Source organism: Myotis lucifugus, unplaced genomic scaffold (assembly GCF_000147115.1).
Source record: "Myotis lucifugus unplaced genomic scaffold, Myoluc2.0 scaffold_47, whole genome shotgun sequence".
Classification (NCBI taxonomy): domain Eukaryota; kingdom Metazoa; phylum Chordata; class Mammalia; order Chiroptera; family Vespertilionidae; genus Myotis; species Myotis lucifugus.
The window spans coordinates 1,394,654-1,410,674 of NW_005871095.1; the positions used below are offsets into that span (position 1 = coordinate 1,394,654).

The 16,021-nt window shown below is 41.0% G+C and overlaps 3 pseudogenes; all 3 read left to right on the top strand.

Annotated features, from left to right (window-relative positions):
• Positions 1-1,250: 1,250 nt before the first annotated feature.
• LOC111825956 lies at positions 1,251-1,371 on the top strand (annotated as a pseudogene).
• A 1,076-nt stretch (positions 1,372-2,447) lies between these two features.
• LOC111825957 lies at positions 2,448-2,593 on the top strand (annotated as a pseudogene).
• A 5,742-nt stretch (positions 2,594-8,335) lies between these two features.
• Positions 8,336-9,998, top strand: LOC102425539 (annotated as a pseudogene).
• Positions 9,999-16,021: the final 6,023 nt, after the last annotated feature.

Sequence of the window (16,021 nt, forward strand, 5' to 3'; positions counted from 1 at the left end):
ACACCCTGCCTCCGCACATGTTCAGCCTCCCCCATTATCAACATCCCTCACCAGAGGGATAAGTCATCATCACCCAGAATCCATAGTTTTCATTTGGGTCACTCTTGGTGATATATATTCTGTGGGCTTGGACAAATGTATAATGACATGTATTCATCATTATAGTATCATACAGAGCAGTGTCATTGCCCTAAAAATTCTCTGTGCTCCACCTATTCATCCCTCCCTCCTACTAACCCTAGTAAACCACAGATATTTCTACTGTCTCCATAATTTTGCCTTTTTCAGAGTGTCATATAATTGGAATCAAGCCTTTTCAGATTGGCTTCTTTCACTTAGTAATACTATGCATTTAAGGTTCCTCCATGTCTTTTCATATCTTGACAGCTCATTTCTTTTTAGTGCTGAATAGTATTTCAATTTCTGATATACCAGTTTATCTATTCACCTACTGAAGGACATCTTGGTTGCTTCTAATTTTTGGCAATTATGAATAAAGCTGCTATAAACATCTATGTTCAGGTTTTTGTGTGGACATAACTTTTCAACTCGTTTGGGTAAAAACCAAGGAGCATGATTGTTATATCATATGGTAAGAATATGTTAGATTTTGTAAGAAAACACCAATTATCTTCCAACATGACTGTACCATGTTGCATTCCTACAAGCAGTGAGTGGGAGTTCCTGTTGTTTCACAGCTTCACCAGCATTTGGTGGTGTTCATGTTCCAGATTTGGCCATTTTAAAGGTGTATGGTTGTATTACATTGTTTTCCTGTGTATTTCCCTGATGATACATGATGTGGAGCTTCTTTTCATGTGCTTATCTTCTGTCTGTGTATCTTCTTTAGTGAGGCGTCTCTTGCAGTGTTTGCCCATTTTTCAATCAAGTTGTTTGTTTTCTTATACTTGAGGGGTATTTTTAATTTTTATTTACTGATTTTTAGAGAGAGAGAAAGAAGAAGGGAAAGAGAGACAGAGACAGCCAGACAGACAGAGAAACATCGAGTTGTTGTTCTGCTTATTTATGCATTCATTGGTTGATTCTTTTATGTGCCCTGACTGAGGACCAAACCCGCAACTTTGATGTATTAGGGCAATGGTTTAACCAACTGAGCTACTGGGTGAGGTCCAGAGTTTTCAGAAATCTTTATATGTTTCGGATAACAGTCCTTTATCAGAGGTGTCTTTTGCAAGTATTTTTCTCCCAGTCTGTGGCTTCATTTCTCATTCTTTTTAAAAATGTTTTTAATTGCTTCTCAGCCTTAAGGCTAAGATCAAGTGTAGTATCTGTTCTTATCAGTTTAATATCTGATGCGTCCTCTATCTGAGGACAATATATTAAACTAGAGGCCTGATGCATGAAATTCGTGTATGGGTAGGGTCGCTAGGCCTGGCCAGCGATCAGGGCCAATCTGTAGGGTGACTGGCAGGGTGATTGGGGGGCAGGGGGACACCTGCTAGCACCCATCTTGGCCAGCCTGAGGTGACTGGCGGGGTGACCGGGGAGGTGTGGGGGCCGCAGGCACCCACTTTGGCTGCCCTGGGGCCTGTGGGCTGGGGGCAGTTCCTGCATTGAGTGTCTGCCCCCTGATGGTCAGTGCACATCATAGCGACTGGTCGTTCCACCTGTTGTTCTGACATTCAGCCGATTTGCATATTAGGCTTTTATTATATAGGATAGTTTTTTTTTTTTTTTAGGTTCCCACTGAGTTATTTTTCCCTATGGATTATAAGGGCTGCAGATCCTGGTGCCTTGATATCCCCTCTGATTGGTCACTATTCCCTTAGACTGGTTACTATAGTAACTCCTAGGCTCAAAGATTGAAACTCATATGGGATATGTGAGGTTCTCCCCCACTCCTTCCTTATTGTTTTCCTATTCCCTTTGGGCTTTCTTCTTCTTCTGGATGAAGGGCTTTCTTCTCTTCATTTTGTAAATTAGACCTTTTGTTGTTCCCAGCTCCCTCATTCTATGGAAATGTACCTGTTGCAGCTTTTCAGCTTCCCCATTCTATGGAAATATACCTTCTGCTGCTCTGCAGCCCTGTACTTCCTCCATGGTCCCCTTAATTTCCAAAATTTCTAAAATGTCCTAAACCTGTCCTATTTTAGCCCTAAAATTCCTATTTCACCCCCTACTGGGGATCAAGCCCCAAACCTGAGCATATGCCCTGACTGGGAATCAAATTGGCAGCCCGTCAGTGCAGGGGATGATGCCCAACCAACTGAGCCAGACTGGCCAGGGCTCGAAATGGTTTTTATTGTGTGTTTTTTTTGTTTGTTTGTTTGTTTTATATTAATTGTTTTATTGCTTAAAGTATTACAAAGAGTATTACATATGTCTCCTTTTTTTCCCGCCCTTAACAATCCCCTGGCCTCCCATACCCCCCAGTGTCTTATGTCCATTGGTTATGCTTATATGCATGCATACAAGTCCTTCGGTTGATCTCTTACCCCTCCCCTCCCGCCCCTCAACCCTCCCCGGCCTTCCCGATAGATTTTTTTAAGCTAGGAGTTGGAATAGGAGCTTGCTCCATCCTTTCCATACATCGACCCAGTATTGCAGTACTTCTGGGAACGGTGTACCAATAAATAAATAAATAAATAAATAAATAAATAAATAAATAAATAATATTTTTAAGAGAAAAATATTGTGTTTTTGGTATATTTTATCTTCAGGTTCTGTTGAACTAAATAGTGTAAGTACTCACTTAGAAATGGTAAAATTATGTTTGATATAAACTATAAGACTTTGGTCTCTTTTCCTGGGAGTACTTTCAAACCAAACAAGCTATTAGCAAATCAAACCAATCAGAAACCGAAGGTACCTTGATTGTCATTGTCACTTAGAAGATTGTTTATGCACCTGACAGAACCCAGTAAACAAATTGTTGGGCTCTGATGTGGCACTGTGTCAACAACACATATTAGGGCTTTATTCATGCTTGAGTGTCTGCAACTCTCTTAGCATGTTATTAGTTGCTCATCCTTTTCCACCTCTGTTACTATTCTATAGCCTTGATTTATTTTTTGTTCTACTTTTTAAACTTTAGTGTAGAGAGTATAAGCCAAGGGATGATCCAAATGGTAAAAGGGAATTATCAACTAATAATAGTAATAAAATAATATCATGGTTATTCACAAAGGGTAAAAACAGGTGATTTGAAGAACACAGCTCCCTCCTGGAGGCCTTTGGCCTGGAGCCTCGCCAGCTCTCTGTCTGCTTGGGTGGCGTTTTCCTTCCTCCCTGGTCTCCAAAGGGTGCTGCTTCATGCTCCGGACAAGAAAGGGGGAAGCCTTAGGGTGGATGTCAGGGAAAACCAGAAAGGAGTCCTTTCAAGTGAACACATAATGGGCTTACACAAAAAGGAAATCAAGGCTCCCCAGGACCATTAAAAAGGTTATTTCACACCACATTTAACCACCAAAGGAGCCTGCGTAAAAGCTGGTGTTGAGGCAGTTCTGAGTTGGTTCTGCCTTTATTTACGTAAATTCCACTCTTCTCCAAATCCTGCTTCATATGTTTTTCCTCCTGAGTCCAAGGTTAGCAGTCCAGATGCTGCTGTGTGGATGACCTTCACGTTGCTCTAAATGAACAGTGTTTCTGTTTTTGACCTTTTCTTTGAAGCAGTGGGGTTGCCAACGTTGAAAACACTAATATCCATCAACAACAGTTGGCATTTGCTTACTGGTTTTTCATTATTACCTACAAGATTTTTTGTAAAATAATGGAAGTAAATATTTTCTTGGGGGTTTCTATATGAGTTTTTTCTATTTACACGTTCACCGATTAGGGCTTTATTTGTGTTCCAAAGCATCTCAAACTCTCTCTTAACAGGTTGTTAAGTAGCCCACCTAGTTCCCACCTCTTTACTATTTCGTTGTCTCCATTTTTTTTTTTTTTTTGCTCCACCTTCAAAACTTCAGGACAGCCAGAGGAATGATCCACAGATCTCAGTTTACTACCTTTTTGTTTGTTTATTTTTAATGACTATCCTTGCAATCAACTAACAAGCCAATTGCCTGACCTAATGGGTGTTAAGTGCCAAGTGGCACAAAAAGAGAGCTGAGTGTTCAAAAGGCTGGTTCTGGAGGCTGGATACAGCAAATTGGTGCCTTTGTTTGTAGCCTTAACCAGCGAGCTGTCCCGCGGCCGCCATTGGGAGTGTACTTGAGAGGGTTTTAAGTAAATACCACCATGAGGCCAGTGTGCGAACTGTCAATTTGTATTTATACGATGTGTGACTGTGCTGAAGCAGGCATCATGAATCACTCAGGATTACCCTTATGGAGAGCCTCTCATTCTGCCTGAAGGATTAGGGAAACAGGGTTCAAATGCTATTCATCAGCCTTGTCTTTCAGGGAGCACCAGTAAAGTCACCCAGTGCCTGACCTATAGTTGAAACACTCCATTCCCAAGTCTCAGAAAAAGGTCACCTAGAGGTAATGGAATATTTTTGTCAAGGTGGCATAGCCTAAGCTGGTCTGGGAAAGAACTTTCTGAGGACAGAAGGAGAAACTTGAGCATGAAAGAAAGGAGATGACTCAATGCCCTATGCCTTTCTCAAAAAATGTCTTCCAGAATGATGGATTTTGTCACTTTCAAAAATAATCCTACTAAATGCAGTGCTAAAGTCTCTCCCCAAAGGAGAGGAAGTTCACTGTCAAGTGGTTGCTAAATAGGTAAGTAGAGAACACATTTTTCAATATTGAAACCAGTAAATAGCATTTACTAGTTTATTTTATTTTATTTTTTACTTAAAGTATACACTCAATATCATTTTTTATTAATTTTAGATGTATAGCATAGTGGTTAGATAATTATATAATTCACAAAGTAATCCCTCCAATAATTCTACTAGTAGTACCCACCTGGCACCATACATAGTTATTGCAATATTATCGACTCTATTCCCTCTGCTGTACTTTACATCCCATAGCTATTTTCTAACTACCAATTTGTACTTCTTAATCCCTTCACCTTTTTCATTCAGCCTCCTTACCCCCCTCTCATCTGTATCTACAAGTCTGTTTCTGTTTTGCATGTTAGTTTATTTTGTTCTTTAGATTCCATATGTAAGTGAAATCATACGGTATTTGTCTTTCTCTATCTGACTTATTTCACTCAGCATAATGTCCTCTAGGTCTATCCATGCTGTCACAAAAGGTAAGATTTCCTTCTTTTTTACAGCCGAGTAGTATTCCACAGCTTTTTTATCCACTCATCTACTTCAGGCTGCTTCCAAATCTTGACTATTGTAAATAATGCTGCCCTGAACATAGTGAAACATATATTCTTTCAAATTAGTGTTTTAAGTTTCTTTAGATATATTCCCAGAAGAGGAATTGCTGGGTCATAGGGCAGTTTCATTTTTAATTTTTTAAAGAACCTCCATACAATTTTCCATAGTGGCTGCACCAATTTGCAATCCCACCCACAGTGCACAAGTGTTCCCTTTTCTCCACATCCTCAACAACACCTTTTGTAGTTGTTGTTTTGATGTTTTTATTAATCCTCACCTGAGGGGATATTTTTCCATTGATTTTTAGAGTGAGTGGAAGGGAGGGGGGGGGAGACACAGAGAGAAAAACATCGCCAGGGATTGAGCCTGCAACTGAGGTACGTGCCTTTGACTGGAATCGAACTCGGGACTCTTCAGTACTCAGGCTGATGCTCTATCCATTGAGCCAAACCAGTTAAGATAAAACTTGTTTGTTAATTTATTGATGATAGCCATTCTGGCAGGTGTGAGATGATATGTCATTGTGGGTTTAATTTGCTTTTTAAATACTCAATAAGATGATATTAAAGTTCAATAGTCATCAATCCTGCCCCCCTGCATCTGAGCCCAAAGTCTCTCCAAACTTCTTCAGGAAACTTCTGCCACTAGACACAGCCAGGGTCTTCACCTCATGTCTAAAGCAATGAGAGAGGCAGAAATATTTATTGCCTTGAAAGAAGAAAGTCAAGCCCCAGCCAATCTGGCTCAGTGGATAGAGTGGCGGCTTGAGGACTGAAGGGTCTCAGGTTTGATTTCAGTCAAGGGTAGGAAGCTTGGTTGCAGGCTGGGTCCTGGTTGGAGTATGTGCAGGAGGCAACCAATCGATGTGTCTCTCTCACATCGATGTTTCTCACTCTCTGTCTCTCCCTTCCCTTCCACTCTCTCTAAAGATCAATGGAAAATATATCCTCAGGTGAGGATTAACCAAAAATAAATAAAAGGAAGAAAAAAGTCAGGACCAAAAGGTATCTGCCTAGACAGAGGTTGGGGCAATGGAGGTAAGAAACTTCACTCAAGATCGAAATAACCAATATATTAAAACTGATAAGGAAAGACCACAGGCTTCTTCAAACTTATATGAAAATAGAAGTCAAATAAGGTGAAAAACTAATATTTTAATTCTAAAACTCTGGTCTTAGTGAGACTACAAACTTACATTAAACATTCCTGCCACCCACCACCTGAGGTGTAAATTTTAAGGGTGCAAAAGAACCTCTGTATTCAAGATATAGAATATTTTAATGCAATATTTTAAAAGTAAAAATTAATATAAAATGCATATTTGTGAGAAAACTATGAAAATTATAATATCAATGATTAAAATATGAAAAATTATAAACAAAGACAGGATTGTTTTTATTTTAATTTTTTAAAATATGATATTAAAGTATTTTTCTTTTTAATCCTCACCCAAGTATATGTTTTTTATTAATTTTAGAGAGGAAAAGAGAGGAACATCAAGCCGTTGCCTCCCATATGCACCCATAGGTACCCAGACACACCCATATAAACCCTGAACCCACAGCCTGGGCATGTGCCCTGCCCGGGGATCAAACCCACAACCTTTTGGTGTATGCGACAACACTCCAACTGAGCCACACCGGCCAGGGCACATTAAAGTATTCTCTATCTCAATTACTGGTTTTGTGCCTGACCCTGGCTGTGTCCAGTGGCAGAATTTTCCTGCTTCACTCTCCTCATCCTGGTCCCAGCCCTTGGAAATCAAGTCTCAGATGCATGTTAAAATATAGTCTGTCCCAGGCAAAGAGGAAGAGGGTAGGAAAGCAGCCTTTTCCTACAACCCTAGGCAACTCTGGTGCTACCCAAATTTAGCAAATAAAAATGTCAAGTAGGCAAGGTATACTTTTTTGGTATAAGTATGTCCCATGCAATATTTGGGATATACTTATACATCTTTTAAAAATTACTGCCCAGTGGTTGAGCATCAACCTATGAACCACGAGGTCACCGTTCGATTCCTGATCCAGACACGTGCCTGGGTTATAGGCTCGATCCCCAGTGGAGGGTGTGTAGGTGGCAGCCAATCAATGATTCTCTCTCATCATTGATGTTTTTATCTCTCTCTCTCCCTCTCCCTTCCTCTCTGAAATCAATAAGATTATATATATATCTTTTTTTTTAATTACTCGTTGTTTGTAATTCATATTATAATGGGCACTGTATTTTATCTGGCAACCCTACCTCCACTCCACCCCCATCCCTCCCCCAGGAAGCCTACCCTAATGAGAGTGATGGTCACTCTAAAGGCCCATAGCAAGAACAAAAGAAATAAAAATAACAAAGGAACTGAAAGCCAGCCCAACACGGAAGGAATGTTATTGCGCTTTTGCTGACAGAGACAGAGGGAGATTTCCAACATAAACAAAGAAATTTAATCTCTCATTTGCAAAAGCTTCCCCTGTGCTAATTTGTTAACTGCTCGTGTAGAGACACAGAACCCTGTGCATTCCGTGGAGCTCCTTTTTCTTACATTATGCAAATTGAAGCCATCTCTGCTGATAAGTGCAGCAAGAGATACCAGTGGCCGGGGCTGTACCCCACAGGCTCAAAGCTGCTTTATGAACTGGTCAAGTCAGTCCAATTAGCGTCTTTTTCCCAGCCAAATGGGTTGTTTGGTCAATTAATTTCATGGGCAAATTCAGACAAAAGTTGTGCATCTCGCTATAGTTTTGAGGCTACAGATGACTTCAGACCCAAAAGCAATGTGTTTGCCTACTAATGGTCATTTTTGGCCTTCAGCCTGTTTGTTCTCTGGCTCCCAGGTAGGAGACAAGGGTGTTATAAGCACTCAAAGGGCAGCTGCCCTCTGACAGGTTCCTCTGCTGTTTGAGAAGGAAGCCAACGAGGTTTTCCCCTCCTCAACATCAGAGAGCATGCTATGTCCTCTAGCTAATGAGTGAAGACAGGAATGGTTTTCTTTTATAAATAATAATTTTCAGGTGATTCCTCTTGACCTGAACTTGGCTGCCCCCCACAGCTTCCTTCATGCTGCTTCTAAGCCTCCATCCTAGGCAAGAGTACTGCCTGAAGATGACCGCTTGTGTCCTTCTCAGCCCCCAGAGGCACCCTCCAAGGATGGTGAGGCCCCCAGGAACTTTGGCTCATCATGGAGCCACCCTGGATCAGCTCAAGAAGCAGTTCCATTCCCCCCTCACTTGCCGACACAGGTGGAGAGCATTTACTACTTTCTCCAAAAGACTCAGCAGGATCTACAGGAACATCACAGCCGGGCACAACATTTCCTACAAATCATGGAGACCTGCAGCCAACTCCTGGGCTTCTAGTCAGGGGAGGCTTACTAGGACTCCTGGGGACAGAGCCAGCCACAAGGCTTCCTGACACCCAGCCCTCCAGTCTTCAGGGGCCAAACTTCGAAGATGTCATGGCCATGAGGACATCTGACTGGGCCCAGCAGCTATCTGGCATGGATGGCTCCCCAGTCTATCAGCTAGACCTGCTGCCATCCTGGGACTCTGAACCCCAATTTGGGAAAGATATTCTAACCCAGCAACTCTGGCAGATTTTTGCTGGGACCCATGACAAAGCGGACCAACCGAGACACAGGCTGACACACAGGTGCCAGACCTGGAAGGCCAGGACCCAGGACCATGCTACTTTGGAGCAGAGTCCTGTACCGAAGATGCTTGGGTTCTAAGACGGGAGCACAGAGCCAGGCAGGGCTCCCGGGGTGATGCTTTCCTGCGTGGCTCAGGAGCCTGCTGTAGAGCCTGTACCTTTCTGAAGCCCATATGCTGGGACCCCAAAGACTTCAAAGACATGTGGAAGAGGCTGCATACCTTGCGCTGGCAATCCACGAAGTTGGCTGTCCCACACAGAATGGAGACGTGGATGCTAAAACATAGGAAGCCTGTGCTGGCCACAGCAGTCAGAAGCTTCACGTGGCACATGTTCACCTGTGGCAGAGATGGAGTCAGTGTGGAGCTTGATCGGCTAGATGGTGGAGGACACGTTCCACAACAGCCACCTGTGTGCACAGACCCACGGGACCTACCTGTGCACGCACCTGCCTCCTCTTCTCTAACAACGCTACCCTGCTGATGGCTGCCCACAACTTGGCTGGTGTGAGCATGTGGAACCTGATGGCAACATCCCTGCACATAAGAGATGAGCTACCCTCTGCAAGTCTCACTGCCAGGCCCTGGCTGCCAACCTGGAGGACAACCTGGCCTTTGCTTACTTCACTGATGGCACCATCAGGATCCGGGACCTGCGGCACCAGAGTGTGGTCAGGGACCTGTCAAAGACCAGGACATCTGGATGGGAGGTCTGGACACCTGCTTATAGTGCTGGGACCTGAGGACTGTCAGGGAGCCCCAGGAATACCAATTTGAGTCTCAGATAATAAGCCTACCCCCCAACCCCCAGGACAACTGGGTTGTGGTGGGCACAGCCAATGGCCAGCTATAACTGCACCCACTGGGGAGGCCGGGGCAGAAACACATGGAGGGTTATAAGGACAGCACCGTCCTCAGTCTCAAGTTCTTCCCTCTCAGCCAGTGGTGGGTGAGCACTGGGATGGACAACCTGGTCAGCATCTACAGCATGCCTATGGGAACATGGTTTTCCCGTTACCCAGACCACCTCTGTCACATGATGTGACGTGTCCCCTAACAACTGCCGGGTCATCACAGGGTTCTACGACCACACCTCAGTGTACCAGATCCCATACTAAGGGGCTCACTACTGTCATTTCCGTCAGGATCCTTCCCCTTCCCCCCGTCCCTGCAATGAGGCTGTGAGTGGTAGAGGGGCATGATGGGTGGGCTGGTGATCCTTAGCATGTGCAATAAAACAATTGGAAAAAGACATTTAAAAAATAAAAATAAATAAGTAATAATTTTTCATTCAAGGCTCTTTTTTTCTGCTCACCAAATCTGGGCGACTCTTGTCATTTTTCTATGTATTTTTCTTTATTACAAATCTGGATTTCATTTTTTTAAAATAATTTTTATTGATTTCAGAGAGGAAGGGAGAGGGAAAGAGAGATAGAAACATCAATGATGAGAGAGAATCATTGATCAGCTGCCTCTTGCACGTTCCCCCCCCTCCCCCGCCTTCCCGGCAACAGGGATCGAGCCCACAACCTAGGCATGTGCCCTTGACTGGAATCAAACCTGGGACCCTTCAGTCCCCAGGCCGACGTTCTATGCACCAAGCCAAACCAGCCAGAACTGGATTTCATTTTCATACCCTGTTCATATCTTTGCCCTTTTACTTTGGAAAAAAACAAAACACAGTTATCCACCTCTGTAGCATAAAAAGAGAAAAACAGAAACCTATTCACTTTTTGCTCATAAAGATCTTAAACAATCAACTCTCACCCAAACTATTCTTAAAAATACATAAAACTTCTATTTGAGATTAGAATCAACATCTGGGTTCTAGTATGTGAATCTGGGCAAGTAAATCAATTCACAGTTTTGGCCTTTGTATCTTCATCTATGAATATGAATTGAACCATCTTTACAAACACTTCCAGCTCTAAGATTCTAAACTGGAAATGTTTTCAATATTATCTCGTAAGGGTTTAAGTGGTTTGGCCAATATGGGTATAATAAAGAGAATCTTTATATAAGAAGTGAAAATAAGTTCTGGTAATGTAATGTACAACTATGATGGACTATAGTTAACAATTCCATATAAGGAAATAATTATAACTATGTGAGGTAATGAACAGTAACTAATTGTGGTAATCATTTTACAATAAATACATATATCAAATCATGTTGTACACCTTAAACTTATACAATGTTATACGTCAATTATATCTCAATACAACGGGGGGGAAAGCAAAAAAACCCCTGTGTTTATGAACACAACTTGATGTTGATATTAGGAGGCTATGAACCATTTCAGTAATGACATCCTTGTTCAAAACATGGCCAGTCAAAACTTCAGTCTCAAGCAATTGAGAAATCTCCCCCACTCCTACAATCTATAATACTCTCAAAACATCATTTTATGACTTTGTGTCCATTACAGAATCAGCAAGATCTTTTAAAATGAAAGCCAAGGTTTATCATTCGCCTTTTTTACAAGCCTACTTTCCATGTGGCATTTGGGTGCTTTTAAAAATCAAATCTTTTGGCCCTGGCTGGTTTGGCTCAGTGGATAGAGTGTCGGCCTATGGACTGAAGGGCCCCAAGTTCGATTCCAGTCAAGGGCACATGCCAGAGTTTCAGGCTCCATCCCCGGTGGGGGGTGTGCAGGAGGCAGCCAATCAATGATTCTCTCTCATCATTGATGTTTCTATCTCTCTCTCCCTCTACCTTCCTCTCTGAAATCAATAAAAATCAAATCTTTTGAAATATAAAATTCTTACCTTTGCATAAATTCAAAGGAATATGTTGTGGGTTGTGAAGGCAATTACAAAAGAGGGTTCAAAAAAAAAAAACAACTGTGCTAGCTAGTAGCAGTTTAGTTAAAATAAGCAAGTAGTCCAATGATGCAACCACTTGAAATAATACCATACTCATTCACATCATGTTCCAGATTTTGATTCTGAAAAAAAAAATATTTCTCAATCATGGTTTTCAGTTATAAATGGGTTGAAACATGCAAGTTCTCCAATATCTCTTGGAATCCCAAAAAAATAAGAGTGAAGAAATTTAGGGAATAAATCTACAAGGACAAAACAGTGGAAGAAGAAACAAAATTTGGGAAGCTGGAAAGTCAAAGGAAGAAGGGTGTGAGTTTAGCAGGTATGGGTAAGCTAAATCATGAGCACTACCATCATGTTGCAAATTGCAGCAGCCTCAACCTTAAACTACAGCAGGGAAATTCAAGAACAAATTTTGCTACCCATATCCCCAAAAGACTGGGATGTTACCATTAGGTATCTCTGGCATTGGGAGTAAAGATAGGGCTGTAAACAAGATGGTAGGTTGAAATCACTTAAGAAGGAAAGGGAGACATATTCTCTATAATCAGGCAACTGCCCTTCCCCTATTCTCACCTGATCTGAAGTTTATTCTCTACAGAAGTTAAAGTAGAGCATTGCTAGATTGGGGTATCTAAGGCACAGTTATGAGTGAGGGATGCCGTATGCCACAAGAAAACAAATGGATTAAAATTAAAATTTACATTCTGCAAGTTGGGATTCTGAGCTTTCTCCCACTCACTTAGAAGACTGGCATCTAGAATTTTCATGTAGAGTGGAGACTAGAACAGTATCCTCTAGATAAATTGACAAACCTATGGAAAAATTTCTTTAAAATTGAGGTGAAGTTTTCCCAAACAAATGGCCCAGCCAGATTACCCCACAGAGATAGCTACAGTCAATACCTCCTCCTCATGAGCATTGAGAATCCAATTAACCTTTTTTAGCTCCCACCCTTAAAGTATCAGCAGACTCTCAAGGAAAAAGCCTTTAACAGAAAAAGTAGAGGCCAAAACAAACAGAGAAAGGCAACAAGGAAGGAAGACACACTATGCAGGAAAGTGAACACTTCAAAAAAACATCATCAATATGTAAAAGAAGCATATTCTTTTTTTTTAAAAGGAAAAGTAGGGACAATCAAGAAAGAGCTTTTGGAAGTTAAAAATATGATATCATATGATATGTCCATTTTAATTCAATAAAAATATATCAGAGCCCTGGACAGTATTGCTCAGTGATTAGAGCATCAACTTGCAAAGCTGAAGGTCATAATCAAGGGCACATATCTGGGTTGCAGGTTTGATCCCCACCCCTAGTCAGGGCCAGTTTTCTCTCTCTCTCTCTCTCTCTCTCTCTCTCTCTCTCTCTCTTTCTCTCCCCCTTCCCCCCTTCCCTTCTACTCTCTCTCTAAAAATCAATGGGAAAAAAGATCCTCACTCCTTGGGTGAGGATTAAAAAATTATATATATCAGAAATAAAAATCTCAAAAGTGTTATAAGTTAAGGTCAGAAAATGTCCCAGAATGTTGTGCATAAAGATGAAAAATAGAAAATATAATAAAAGAAAAATAGACAACAGTTCTGGAATTCCAGAAAGAAAGAAAAGAGTAAAAGGAGATAAAGGTGAAATAATCAAATGAATTACTCAAGAAAATTTCCCAGGACCATGAATGTCCAGATTAAAAGAATCTGAATGCCCCACAGTGTAAAAGAGATTCACACAAAGCACATCTTTGTGAAGTTGCAATCACTAGAGACAAAGAAAAGATTCTAAAATGTTGAGAAAAGGGAAAAGAAACTCCCATGTACCAGATCAAGAATGAGCAGGGATTCAGGCATCTCGACGTCAGCGTTGAAAGGTAGAAGACAATGGGGGCAATGCCTTGAAGAGACTCAGGAAAATTATTCACAACTGAGAGATTTACACTAAGATTATTAAGTGTGAGGATAGGCTAAAGACCTTTTGAGATGTGTATGGTCTCAAACATTCATCTCCCATGCGTACATTTTAAAGATGCTACTAGAGGAGTTTCTCCGACAAATGAAGTTAGAAAAGAAGGGAAGACATGAAGATTCTGGAACCAGAAAGCAGGATTCCAACCCCACAGAGGGGCTAGGCCCACAGTGGTCTGCAAACTCGTTAGTCAACAGAGCCAAATATCAACAGTACAAAGATTAAAATTTCTTTTGAGAGCCAAATTTTTTAATCTTACACTATATAGGTAGGTACATTGTTATTAACTTAATTAGGGTACTCCTAAGGCTTGGGAAGAGCCACACTCAAGGGGCCAAAGAACCGCATGTGGCTCTCGAGCCGCAGTTTGCCGACCACGGGCTAGGGGATCCCTAGGATAAAGTGAAGGGAGATTTCAAGGATAGAGGGAAATCATCAGATTGGAGATTAGAAAGAGAGAACGTTCCAAAAAATGAATTAAGAGCATCATTAGTGAATGTGATTATATTGAGAGGAAATTAAAACAAGTGAAGGAAGTTTGGGAATTATCAATGATTAAAAGCAAAAACCAAGTGAAAATAAGACATTATTAACTCCAGCAAAATCAGAGTTTTGTAAGAAAGCAAGGTAATCATAGAATAACAAATTCTAGTTGCAATTAGCATTTACATAGTTAAAACAGCATAACTATGTTTACTACATAATTGTATTGGGAGAACAGGGAAGATGTGCAGTATGTTGAAAGAGGTATTGGAAAGTAGGTGAGGTACAGGTTTGGTGAAAGAGAAAGTTTCATCTTCAAAAGTGGAAGAAAACAGAAAATACCTGATACTGAAATTTTAAAAAGAGCACTAAAAATATTACTTTGAGATCATGGAAATTAATACCAAAAGAAACAGTTAAAACAGTTGAAGCTGATTTCCTCTAAGAATCAGGAAAGTGTGTTGGGGGGAAGGGTGTCTCAAATGGTTTGGGTTGTTATTACAGACTGGGTGCTTTATAAACAATAGAAACTTACGGTGTTTCTTACAGTTCTGGAGGCTAGAAGTTTGAGACCAGGGCGCCAATATGGTTGGTAAGAGATCTCTTCAGAGTCTCTGACTTCTCACATGGGGAATAAGTCTAGAAAGCTCTGTGGACTCTTATATAAAAGCTCTTATATAATCCCATCATGTGGGCTCTACCTTCATGACGTAAGCCAGCGATTTTCAGCCGATGCGCCGTGCTGCACTGATGTGCTTAAAGAATTTTTAAAACATGCAATACCTGACTATTTAGTCAGGGACACTGACCTCTTTTCCCTCAGATTGCCAAATTTTAAAAAATGACAAGAGCCAACACAATAATAGAGGTTTGATGTGAATGAATCAAAATTATACCTTTTTTTGTCAGATCAGCAAAAAATCTATTTTTTGGTGTGCCGCCAAATTTTAGTAATTAGTTTGTGTGCCATGAGATGAAAAAGTTTGAAAATTGCTGACCTAAGTATCTACCAAAGGTCTCACCTCCTAATACCATCACATTGGGGGTTAAGCCTTCTACATATGAACTGGGAAGGAACATAAACATTGAGACCTAGCAGGAGGTACTGGGTAAAGGATTGACATTTATCATAATAAGTCTTGCAATCTGACTCTTTAAACTATGTGCATGTGTAACTTTTATAAAAGTAAAAGCAAAAATATTAAAATTCAGATATGTTATTTTATATCTACATCATTTAGAAACCCAGAGTAGGGTGTGTAGACTGGGAAAAGAGTGAAAAAACAACAACACTGGAAGTCACAGGGAGAATACCACAAAATATTTGGTGGCAGCTCTTAGAAACATTAGCTGGAATTTCTCGAGTCCACAATTGAATGAAAGCTAGTTTTAGATCATCTGTCTTTAAAACCAATATGGCCTCTTTCCAAGCATGTTTGATTGCCCATGTGCAGTGCATTAAAAGCAATAATAAAGCTAATCAGAGGGGCCTCCCACAAATATTTTTGCTACATGGACCAGACCACAACATTTTTCCTACACCTACTAAAATGTCAGCCAGGATGTGTCAATGGCGGGAAGCTGTAATGACATGAAGACGTCTGCTACAACAACCGGGCTTGTATCTTATTAAAATTTGTAAGAACCAAAGACCATAGGGGTAGAAAAGAAACCGCCTTCCTCTGGGAAGTCTGTCTGTAATTCCACTCGAATGTGTTAAGTGAGTGGTATAATACACTAAAATAGTCAACATTTATTGAGCATTTACTGTGTGCCAGGAACTACTCATTGCTTTGTGTATAGTAAGTCTTCACATCCTTATAGCAACATGATGAAGTAGGTACAATTTTTCTCCTCATTTAGAGGGGAGAAGGCTGGGG